The sequence below is a fragment of the Taudactylus pleione genome, unplaced genomic scaffold (genome assembly GCF_031769625.1).
Source record: "Taudactylus pleione unplaced genomic scaffold, aTauple2 ptg000156l, whole genome shotgun sequence".
In the NCBI taxonomy this organism is placed as follows: Eukaryota; Metazoa; Chordata; class Amphibia; order Anura; family Myobatrachidae; genus Taudactylus; species Taudactylus pleione.
Window position 1 is genome coordinate 22,999,070 of NW_028284558.1, and position 13,408 is coordinate 23,012,477.

Genomic DNA, 13,408 nt, shown 5'->3' on the forward strand with positions numbered 1-13,408 from the left:
TGTATGATATCAGTGTAAACTGTGTATAGCAATCAGTGAGTATCAGATGTGTTATATTAGTGTGACCTGTGTATAGTAATCAGTGTATATCAAATGTATGATATCAGTGTGACCTGTGTATAGTGATCAGCAGCGTCAGATGTGTGATATCAATGTGACCTGTGTATATTGAACAGTATCCTGTGTGTGATATCAGTGTAATCTGTGTGTAGCCATCAGTGAGTATCAGGTGTGTGATATTAGTGTTAAGGTACACACCTGACAGATATATCAGCAGATGATGGTCGTTCATACACACCGAACGCCCATCCTCTGCTTGTGCCCTCGGGTCCCGGCGGCCGTGGGTCCCTCCCCCCTCCTCGCGGCTGCCGCTGTGTGTGTATGGGCAGGGGCATCTTAAGAGAGGAGGGGGCCCGTCTGCACTCCCCGTGCGGGGCCCCCTCTTTCCCCGGTGGCCGACTGACGCGGCTGGCCAGCCACTGGAGCATTAGTAGACTCCGGGCACTAGAGCGTGCCCGGAGTCTACTGCGCATGTGCAGAACACCGGAAAAATGGCGGCGACGGCCATTTTCCGGTGTTCTGAGCAGCGCTGACAACCGACGCGGGACCACGGACAGGTATGTTTAAACTAATATGGGTGCAGGGTGTGTAGTGCGGGACCCCCCTGGACCCAGGGGCCCATGTGCCCCGCACACACTGCACCCATTATAGATATGCCACTGTGTACGGGTGGTCTGCAGACCGCTCGTACATACCTGCCGATGGACAGATATGCCTGCAACCTGGCATCGCTGGATCGCAGAAATTGCAATCAGTGAGTGTCAGGTGTGTGATATTAGTGTGCCCTGTGTATAGTAATCAGTGTATAGTGATCATTAGTGTCAGATGTGTGACATCAATGTGACCTGTATATATTGAGCAGCATCTGGTGTGTGATATCAGTGTAATCTGTATATAGCAATCAGTGTATATCTGATGTATGATATCAGTGTAACCTGTGTATAGTAATCAGTGTGTATCAGGGGTGTGATATAAGTGTAACAATTTGGCTTTGCCTTTAAAAGGATTGGCGCTTTAAAAATACGGGAACACTCACATGAATTCCTGCAGCGGCACAAGCTCGCACCCTATTACATAAGCCCCATACATTTGGTATCATGAATTTTATTTTCACAATCATTTACATGTGCTTAACTTGCTTTAGATATGCATCTAAAGTACAGAAGTTCACTGTTACTGTGTAAGGGGCTTATTTGATTAACTAAATATTAATACCATTTGGTTGGTCCATAGTAAAAAGTAAAGGTGCCCATGCACTGGAATATTTTAGGCACGATTTGCACGTAAAACGAAGCATCGGAGTGATACAGCCTTTAAAAATGTGCAAATCGTGCAGCTTCCAGGAACGATAACGATACGATACGCGGTCCCGCGGGTCGTATTTCGTATTTCCAGATCTTACCTACAACAGGTAAACTCTGGCAATCTCCTTAACAAGATTAAGGTTGTTGGTCAGATCGTTTCTCAGATTGTACAGTTTATGCAAGATATCGTTTGTCCAGAGCTGCCGGGGAGTTCTAGGGAAATCGTTAACGACATTGCATTGTCCAGTGTATGGGCACCTTAAGGATCCCTGTTAAATAGCCCCATGAGAACAGCACCATTACTGTCACTAGAGGTGGGTCTTGAGTTAAATCCCATATGTCAAACAGCCCAGCAATGGGATATTTACTTGCTGCAGAAAGTTGGCAGCACCAGACTATTCAGAAGGTAAAGTCCCTAGAATGTGGGATGTATTGTTGGAGTCCATGGTTATTGGGGCATTAGCTGTGTCTGTCTAGAAGAAAGCCTATGCAGTGTGGCATATTTAGAAGAGGATCCCTGATTTAAGAGATGTTGCTGCATGGGTCTCTGGTAGTAAGACGAGGTGCAAGAACTTCTGATCTGAAGTCCACTGTTTGCCTTAGTGCAGAGTGATCAGATTGACTGTGTCCAGCAACACTAGGAATGTGATCCTAAATATATTGCTGCAATTTGTTTCCTTAAACTGGTGGAGGTTTAGAGAAGCCATCATGATTATCATGTTGGAGGAAGAGGGGTATAAAATGAGATGGTCTGGTGCTCAGTATGTATTTGACTTGCACTCCACCTATGTCCACACCTGTCCACTCCACTTGTTTATTATGTGCTAAGCACCTGAGTATTCAGGGGCCATCTGGTTGCAGATGCCACATCCATTCTATCACATCGCACCTGAGCCCAACTCCATATTACCAGGTCCAGCGGTGCTTGTCTCCCTGGATGACTACTGTCCTGTGGCCGGCGGGTGTCTATATTCTACTGTCCAGCACCTGTATCAGCCTTCTGTCTATCCTCTACTTGACTGCCCAGTGCTTCCTTTTCCCATCTGCTGTGCAGCTCCTGCCCCTAATGGCTGCAAGCGTTCCCATAGGGAAGCGCATGCCGTTCTGTGTAAGATTTAAAGGTACATCACATTTGACAACAAATTCAAATCCCCTCCCTATTTAAGGAAGTCTCTGAGCACTATTCAGTGCCAGAGTATTAGGCTCACTACCTGATCTGCAGCATCTGCTTGATCTTATGCATGCTTACCTGTGTTCTGATCTGGTCCATCTGAAGATTCTTCTTGCCTGCTCCCTTGGTACTGATTACAGTGACTTCCTGGTTCTGACCCTGGTTTTCTTCTGACCTAATTCTGCCCGCCCCTTGTGTTAAGAATCCAAAAGCTTGTTCCGTGTGAACCCCCTAGAACCCAGGCTAGCGAGTTCTTCCGCCACTAACAGCCATCCGTTGTTCCCTTAGATCTATAAATGATCACAGGTACTTAGGTGGCCACCTGGTCCTAATACTTGTGGTAGCGGTTCATACGAATATACTGTGGGATCCGATGGTGAGATGAACAGCAGGATTCGGTACAGTCAGTGTTTCGGGTTGGGAGCCGATGAAGTGACTTGGGAGTCGGTGGTGCAGCTGAGAGCCAGGAGCAGAAGTTTGGGTACAAGTGGTGCGGCTTGAGAGCTGATGATGCGGTTTTGGAACCGGTGGTGCGTCAGAAACCAATAGCAGAAGTAAGTGAGTTGATGGTGCTGCTTTGAGAGCCAATAGCAGGAGTTGGTGAATTTGAAATGTGGCTTTGAGAGCCGATGATGCGGCTATGGAGCTGGTACACAAGTGGGTGTACTTTAGATGCGGCTTATGGTGCGGCTTTAAAGCCGGTACACAAGTTTGTGTATTTGCCATGTGGCTTTGAGAGCCGATGATGTGATTTGAGAGCCGGTACACACGTTTGTGTACTTGTGATGCGGCTTTGAGAGCTGATGGTGCGGCTTGAGAGCCAGTACACAAGTTTGTGTACTTGCGATGTGGCTTTGAGAGCCGAAGGTGTGGCTTGAGAGCCAGTACACAAGTCTGTGTACTTGCGATGCAGCTTTGGGAGCCCCTGGTAACATGAAAGCTGCAGGTGCGGCTGGGAAGTCGATGGAATGTTTGGGAGATGCTGGCAGCATGGAAGCTGCTGGTGTGGCTGGGAAACCAATATAGTCGGTGGCAGCACAGAAGCTCCTGGTGTGGCTGGGAAGCCGATGTAGTGGCTGGTGAGCCGGTGGCAGCATGTAAGCTGCTGGTGTGGCTAGTAGCCGATGGAGAGGCTGGTGAGCTTGTGGTTGCACGGAAGCTGCTAGTGTGGCTAGGGAGCTGATGGAGAAGTTTGGAAGCCGGTGGCAAGGCAATTCAGCTGGAGAACCAGAATACACTACCACGAGGAGATACAGAATGCTGACCATGCAGCTGAGCCAAGAGAACCTACAGGAACGCTATAGTCAGCGAGGCGGCAATAGGCCAGCATGCAGAAAAAGGAGGAAGAACCAATCACGCCGTGCTGTGGATAACACATGACCTCCTGAGTTGTGCAGATCGCCTAGCAACTGAGGGAACTGGAACAACAGCGTCATGAAAAGGTAAACTGCTAGAGGGAGACAAGTCATGACTGCGACTTGTAACACACTGGTATTGCATTGCCCATCTGGTTCTGACCCTTTCCCAAAATCACTCTTCAGTACGCCTCACGGTGTCGAGTTTACTACCTGCCTTCGGCTCCTTCAGTGTCCACCAGTCCCATACATTAGCAACTTTTAGAATGTAAGCTTTTACGAGCAGGGCCCTCTACCCTCTTGTGCTTCTCTCTACTTTAGTTTAATCTACTTCTTACTTGCCACTAGGGCACCTAACACTTGGTTGCTTATGCTCTGTTGCTTATCTGGGTGTTATGGTCGCTAATGTAGCAATATATATAATCCATGTCCTGTTCTGTATTGTATTGTTCTGTAAGTCGCTTGTCTACAACTTGTGTATGTACTTTGTAAGGCACTGCAGAACATTTGTGGCGCCATATAAATAAATTATAATAATAATAATAACCCAGTCAGAGGGCTGTGACCTGCATATCGGGCACAGCAAAGTCCAAACCCAGGGGGGTTGCTGGGGTCCCTGGTGAAAACCAGTGATACGTTAGACTCTGCTCCTCTGCCCTGGGTATACGCAAATCATAAAATTATGGCCAACATCCATATTATCACAGCAAGAGTTGTGACACACCCCATAGCTGAAGCAGAGGAGTGAAACACCAAAGGAGGGGGGGGTGCAACACAACCACAAGTAAGCTTTGGAATGGAACCACAAGTAAGCTTTAGCACAACCCCAGAGGGTTCACAGGTCCAGTTGCAATATAAAAAATCAAGTGTGAATTGTGAAAAAAAAAAAAACATGTGACCCCAGAAAAACACTAGGAGCTAAATGTAATAGCCTTCAGGTTGCAGAAAGTGCCAATGTTTTTGTAATTTCCTCACAAGATTAACCTGTTTGTCGCTTAAAAAATTGCTGCTTTTTATTTTGTGGCTAAATCACAGAGCTGAAACGTTGTCACTTTCCACAACCTGCAGGTTATTAAATTTGGTTCTTCTAGGGTTGAAATATGCTCATAGTGTATATAGTGTAAATACTGTCTTTTTAAATGTGTATTTGAATCATACTCTAGAATGTAATAGTTATTAATAAACAGTTGCCTACCAAACAACGCAATGCATAGAGTTGACTCTACGTGCTTACAAATATATTAAATTCAACTGTGCATTAATACAGCAATTATTTTCACTTATGTATCATGTTAAAATGTAATGTTGTGTAAAATAGTTTAATATGCTTAATTAATAGAACTAATGTCGGTCCATGAGAAATGTTTGCATGGTAAGCTTTATACTTCAGTTCCTCAGTAACCAAGAGTGTGTTGTATATTTGTACACGTGTTGATTTTACACAGTTGAATGGTTTGGTTTGTTGCTTTGTTTGTCAATATTTTATTATGAAGAATACTTCTGTATATCTCTCAAGATGACTCAGTATACATTGATTTAACCTCTGAGGCAATTGCCGAAAGAAGTAGGATTTTGGGCAGTAAAATGCAAACAATATTTATAAAAGCTGATTTTTGTTGCAAATGTCTTCTTTTTTTCTTTGTAGGTGCACTTAGTATACCTGTATACAAATGTTTATAGCGCCCTGTTTAAGCAACAAGATTGGTGCCATTTCAATTGCTGCCACGGACAGCTATTAAGCAAATGGCCCATTATTGCAGTGTGTGGCCTGAAATCGTCCGCAAAGGGCCAAACACCCAAATTTGGTTCAGTTGGCTATTATGTGCAATTGCAACGAGTGGTTGTGTGTATTTTTACATTATCATACCATTCTCTCGAACTAGCTTTACTGTGTGGGCTCCATGCCAGGGACCCCTGCATTTCCAGTGATCAGACCCCTGACATTGCATCACAAGCCAGTTGTTCCCTTTATGAAAACTAGGAACAGTGGGCCTGATTCAGAGCCGGACGCTATTTGCGCTCGCTCGGTCAGAAAAAGGGGCCGGCTATTTAAATTGAGCGCTCGCTCTTTGCGGTCTGTTGACGCCTCTATGTCTGAGCGAGCGAACTAAACATGCGCTCGCTATTTTGTAAAGACGCCCCCTGGCCGCTCGCATCATACGTCATCTCCGCTATTTATTTGATTAATCAAGTACATCGAAAGGCATCTGAACTGCTCGCAGTTCTTGTGGTAAGTTTATCCTACCGCAATCATGCGAACAGTTCAGGCTAAGAGACAACCAAGTGACGTGGTCGATGACGCTGCTTTCTTAATTATGCACACCCTTAAAACGCCCGTTTTGACCGTTTGGCACGCCTGCGTTCGGATCTCCACTCCCCGTTTTCAAGCACCTTCCCCTGTTACCACCCACAAAAGCCTCATCCTGTCACTCAAATTAGCAGGCACTCGCTATTTGGCGAGCGCTCGATTTCCAATCTCACTGACTGGTTGGCGCATGCGCATTACGACCCATACGCATGCGCAGTTGTGCGAACATCGCTCGGACCGAACAAGCGGCCGCTTACGAGCTGCTCTGAATCAGGCCCAGTATTTTCTAACACAGGAACTGATTTGAGATAGCTGTAGCTCTCATCTTTCACCTTCTGTGTTTAAGAGCGTCTTAAGCTGGGTACACAGTATATAACAATGAGTCCAAAAAGACTATTTTCGACTGCTCAGCCCAAGTATCTGATAATGTTTACGCTGCACCTGTGGTCGATGGACAGGCCAAAATCAGTGGTATCAGGTCCTTAAATAAGGACCCAACATTCGTCGAACCAAATGGTAAATGATCAAGCTGTAAATGTACGTGTGTATGGAATTCCGACTGTCGGGCTTTGATTCCTGCAGATATGTTAAAGCGTCACCTTTGTGGGCTTTTGTATTTAAATCCAGCATCAATGTGCCTCTATTTGGTTCGATAATTGTTTAGTGTGTACACTTGAAATCAAATGTTCTCAGGATCATTTTTAAGCTCCGAAAATTGTTTAGTTCCTAGCATTGGTTGACAGATCAGAGCAGCCTGAACCAGCCAACTTTTCGCAATTGTCAACTGACGAGAGCAGATGCCTCTGGGTGCTCATTCATTCCTAGGGAATTGATAGGTTGCATTCCTAAGATTACTGACTGTTAAGCCCATGTGTAAATGATGGCTATTCTTTAAGGGGGGACTGTCGGGCAGCGGCACTTTGCATCCTCGCACCTCACATAGGTGGGTACAAATATTAACATTTTTTTCTACCATTATATATGTAATGTAGTAGACTGACATCATGGTGATACTGGCAGCATATCACGGAGATTTGAATTGCCCCCTGAGCTAGCTTGTTGCTGTGATACATGGAATCTGATGAAGAAAAATAAACATAAAATGAAAATATAATTCCTAGCTTCTGTTTGGAGCACTGTGAGTGAATATCCGTTCTGGCGAATCGGCTGGACATCTCAGATGTTTACTGAACCACAAAAGCAAAGTAGATATTGCACAGAACAGATGTACCTTGCAGGGTTCTTCATACACTGGTAACATCACAACCACTCTCCCCAGGACAGACTCAGTGACTGATGTGTAGCTGTGCCTCTGTTCCTTACAGAGCAGTGCAAAAGGATGAAAGTTACATGGACCTTGCAGGTGTTAGATCATTTCCTCCACGTATCTCAACCTGAAATACCAGCCTGCACGCACTGTCAGTAGGCAAATATTTCCTCACTTTCATCATCAACCCATCTGGCATGGTTGAAAAAATAAAGATCTACCTTAACCTTTATTTTAAAAAACTGAAACAATAAAAACAGGTTAAGTACAGAAGTTAAAATGATATAAAAAAAAGGTTTCTAAATCAAAGTGTACTTGTCCGTGTTACAAAAGAAAATGTATTTTTATAACTTTAGAGTGTTATGAAATATGTCTGTGTGCCTTCTGGTACATCACACTTTCACATTAGTTCAAGTGAACAGTATTTAATTATTACTCATTTAAACTTGTGTCTAGAGAGGCTCGGACCAGCTACACATTGACGAATCAGATCTAAATTCTGTTTTTTTATTTTTTTTTATTTTAGACTAATGAAAAAAAAGTAGCTATATTTGAGAAAGACTAATGGTGCGTAGACACTGGGCGATTAAAATGGACGACTGAACGATAACGATATCGTTATCGTTCAGTCGTCCACTTTATCGTCCATTTTTAACACAAAAACGATTAACGATGACGCGCGTTCCCGCGGGTCGTTTGTCATCATCGTTCATCGGGTTAGCATGCAGGCCAACCTGACGATGTCGTCAGGTTGCTGCATGTTGGGGAATGGGGGAGAGAGCCCGGCGCTGAACGATATTGTTAATGATATCGTTCAGCGGGTGTGCTCAATGTCATGAACGACATTGAGCACACCCTGCCAGGGACACACTAGACGATATCGCTCAGGGAGCACCATAATGGAGCATACACACGGTCAGATTTTTCTTCAGATCTGAACGATAACGATTTAAAAAATCGTTCAATCGTTCATATCTGAAGGAAAATCTGACATATCTGTCAGATCTGTCAGATGAACGGTTTGAACGATGCGCGTTCCCGATGGTCAGATAATGATATCTGACATCTGATGTGTTTGCAGTCAGACTTGGATGATTCCATTCATTTTAATGCAGTCAAAAGTCATTCAAATCTTTGGTAAAATCGTTCAATCGTTCATCTGACAGATCTGACAAATGTGACCGTGTATGCTCCATAACAGGTTTGATCATGTTCGAGCAGCGTCACACTTGTGAGCACAATATTCCTGTGCCATTCTGACTAATATCTTGTACTCAGAGGCGGCCCTAGCACAAATTTTTGGTAAGCGAGTATATTTTTTGGTGCCCCAGGCATATTGTTGCGCGTGCCCAAACAAATTAAGGGGCCGTGGTCTCATGTAAAAAGCCATAACCATGATACACACACACACCTTTCTCGTCACTCTGGGAGCGTCCTTTCCATTCCATATGCAACTTAATGCAGTCCCCCCAGTAGTGCCCCTTATACAGTACCCCCAGTATGCTATGCCCCTAATAGTGGTCTCTCTTATGCAGGCCCCTTATACAGTACCCCCAGTATGCAATGCCCCCAGTAATGGTCCCTCTTATGCAGGCCCAAGTAGTTCCCCTTATACATTGCCCCCAGTAGTGATCCCCCTATGCAGTGCCCCAGTAGTTGTCCCCCCTGTGCAGTACCCCTTGTGCACCAGGAGTGGTCCCCCTTATGCAGTCCTCCAGTAGTGCCCCTTATATAGTGCCCCCAGTAATAGTCCCCCTATGCAGTGCCCCCAGTAGTGGTTCCACCTATGCAGTGCCCCTTATACAGTGCCCCCTGTAGTGGCCCCCCCTATGCAGTGCCCCTTGTGCCCCAGAAGAGGTCCCCCTTATGCAGGCCCCCAGTAGTGCCCCCCCATGCGGTGCCCCTTATACAGTGCCCCCAGTAGGGGTCCCCCCATGTGCAGTGCCTCTTGTGCCCCCAGTAGTAAGCCCCTTATATAGTGTCCCCAGTAGTAGTCCCCCCCTATGCAGTGCCCCCAGTAGTGGTACCCCCTATCCAGTGCCCTCAGTAGTTGTCCCACCCATGCAGTGCCCCCAATAGTGGTACCCCTTATGCAGTGCCCTTTAAATAGTGGCCCCAGTTGTAGTTCTCCCCCCATACAGTACCCCCAGTATTTTATATAGTGCAGTGCCCCCAGTAGTAGTCCCCGATGCAGTGCCCCTAGTAGTAGTCCCCCCTTGTAGTGCCCCTAAAAGTAGTCCCCCCTTGTAGTGCCCCTAGTAGTAGTCCCCCCCTTGTAGTGTCCCAAGTAGTAGTCCCCCCTTGTAGTTCCCCCAGTAGTAGTCCTCCCCTTTTAGTGCCCCTAGCAGTAGTCCCCTCCCCTTGTAGTGCCCCTAGTAGTAGTCCCCCCTTGTAGTGCCCCTAGTAGTAGTCCCCCCCTTGTAGTGCGCCCAGTGGAGGTCCCCCCTATGCAGTGCACCCAGTAGTGGTCCCCCCCCTTGTAGTGCCCCAAGTGGAGGTTCCCCCCCTATGCAGTGCCCCGTGTACTGGTTCCCCGATGCAGTGCCCCTAGTAGTAGTCCCCCACCCTTGTAATGCCCCCAGTGGAGGTCCCCCTCTATGCAGTGTCCCCAGTAGTGGTCCCCCGATGCAGTGCCACCACTAATAGTTCCCCACTTGTAGTGCCCCTAGTAGTAGTCCCCCCCTTGTAGTGCCCCCAGTGGAGGTTCCCCCTATGCAGTGCACCCAGTAGTGGTCCCCCCCTTGTAGTGCCCCAAGTGGAGGTTCCCACCCTATGCAGTGCCCCCTGTACTGGTTCCCCAATGCAGTGCCCCTAGTAGTTGTCCCCCACCCTTGTAGTGCCCCCAGTGGAGGTCCCCCCTATGCAGTGTCCCCAGTAGTGGTCCCCCAATGCAGTGCCACCAGTAATAGTCCCCCCCTTGTAGTGCCCCAAGTAGTAGCCCCCCATATAGTGCCCCTAGTAGTAGCCCCCCCTTGTAGTGCCCCTAGTAGTAGCCCCCCCAGTAGACACACACGTAATAATAATAATAATAAAAAAACACCTGAATCCCCGCTCCTGCTCCCGCCGCCACCATCCGCTCCTCTGTCCGTCCTCCCGGGCCGGCCCTCTCTGCATTATGGGAGAGACGTCATGATGTCTCTCCCATTACCCACTGCGGGACCTGGAAGATGGAGCTCATGAGTGAGCTCCAGCACGGCTCCGGCAGTGGGCGCAGCAGTCAATGAGAGTCTGACAATGAGAGCCGGCGGCTATGTTTGTCACTGTGTAGTGCTGACCGAACTCCGTTCAGTCAGCACTACACGCGCGGTGAAGCTGTGTCACAGAGACACAGTCTGCCCGCGGCCCGCATGGTCACAGCTGAGGCGCCCTCAACTATGTGGCGCCCTACACACCTGCGTAGAACCGTCCCTGCTTGTACTGCTGCTCCGTCCTGGCCCCACCTCTATCTAAAGCTGGTCCTACACTTTAAGATTATCTGTTTAACTATACAACTAGCTGGTTGAAATGAAAATCTACTAATGTATGGGAGCAAATGACAATCACCCATTTGCTCCCAAACAATGTAAAAAGGCCAGAAACGGTTGTTTAGACAAATTGCTTAGCTCAAATGCGAGAATCAATTAGAAATGCCAATTTGCGGGACTTGGGGGGAGAATACGCAACTTTTCTACAAAAAGTGACCTTGGAGATGTGCATGAAAAAGTTGAGAAACCATCCTGATCTACAAAAATTGGCAACTCACAGCAGGATCATATATTAGGCTGTTAGTGGCCATAAGGAAAGTACTGGAGGTTCTTAAAAGCTGTCAAATGGCTGATTTTTGCACCTTTTATTAATGGTAAAAACTATAGCAAGCAGGTGTTTTTCAGCATTTTAGGCTATACAAAAATGTCTGTATAGTAATTTCTCAGTATTTTATAACAAGTTTGTAAAAATTTGGAATAAATACTTTCAAAACCCCTCCCATCAATACAACACCTCCACATACTTGTCGAACATCATTTACACCTTCACATACCTGTCCCCTCATCATTTACACCTCCACATACTGTACCTGTCCCACATCATTTACACCTCCACATACTGTACCTGTCCCACATCATTTACACCTCCACCTACGTGTCCCTCATCATTTACACCTCCACATACTGTACCTGTCCCACATTATTTACACCCCCACATACTGTACCTGTCCCACATAATTTACACCTCCACATACTGTACCTGTTCCTCATCATTTACACCTCCACATACTGTACCTGTCCCACATCATTTACACCTCCACCTACGTGTCCCTCATCATTTACACCTCCACATACTGTACCTGTCCCACATTATTTACACCTCCACATACTGTACCTGTCCCACATAATTTACACCTCCACATACTGTACCTGTTCCTCATCATTTACACCTCCACATACTGTACCTGTCCCACATTATTTACACCTCCACATACTGTACCTGTCCCACATAATTTACGCCTCCACATACTGTACCTGTCCCACATCATTTACACCTCCACATACTGTACCTGTCCCACATTATTTACACCTCCACATACTGTACCTGTCCCACATAATTTACGCCTCCACATACTGTACCTTTCCCACATTAATTACACCTCCACATACTGTACCTGTCCCACATCATTTACACCTCCACCTACCTGTCCCTCATCATTTACACCTCCACATACTGTACCTGTCGCACACTAATTACACCTCCACATACCTGTCCCACATAATTTACACCTCCACATACTGTACCTGTCCCACATCATTTACACCTCCACATACTGTACCTGTCCCACATTATTTACACCTCCACATACTGTACCTGTCCCACATTATTTACACCTCCACATACTGTACCTGTCCCTCATCATTTACACCTCCGCATACTGTACCTGTCCCACATAATTTACACCTCCGCATACTGTACCTGTCCCACATTATTTACACCTCCACATACTGTACCTGTCCCTCATCATTTACACCTCCGCATACTGTACCTGTCCCACATAATTTACACCTCCACATACCTGTCCCACATAATTTACACCTCCACATACCTGTCCCACATAATTTACACCTCCACATACTGTACCTGTCCCACATTAATTACACCTCCACATACTGTACCTGTCCCACATAATTTACACCTCCACATACTGTACCTGTTCCTCATCATTTACACCTCCACATACTGTACCTGTCCCACATTATTTACACCTCCACATACTGTACCTGTCCCACATAATTTACGCCTCCACATACTGTACCTGTCCCACATCATTTACACCTCCACATACTGTACCTGTCCCACATTATTTACACCTCCACATACTGTACCTGTCCCACATAATTTACGCCTCCACATACTGTACCTTTCCCACATTAATTACACCTCCACATACTGTACCTGTCCCACATCATTTACACCTCCACCTACCTGTCCCTCATCATTTACACCTCCACATACTGTACCTGTCCCACACTAATTACACCTCCACATACCTGTCCCACATAATTTACACCTCCACATACTGTACCTGTCCCACATCATTTACACCTCCACATACTGTACCTGTCCCACATAATTTACACCTCCACATACTGTACCTGTTCCTCATCATTTACACCTCCACATACTGTACCTGTCCCACATTATTTACACCTCCACATACTGTACCTGTCCCACATAATTTACGCCTCCACATACTGTACCTGTCCCACATCATTTACACCTCCACATACTGTACCTGTCCCACATTATTTACACCTCCACATACTGTACCTGTCCCACATAATTTACGCCTCCACATACTGTACCTTTCCCACATTAATTACACCTCCACATACTGTACCTGTCCCACATCATTTACACCTCCACCTACCTGTCCCTCATCATTTACACCTCCACATACTGTACCTGTCCCAC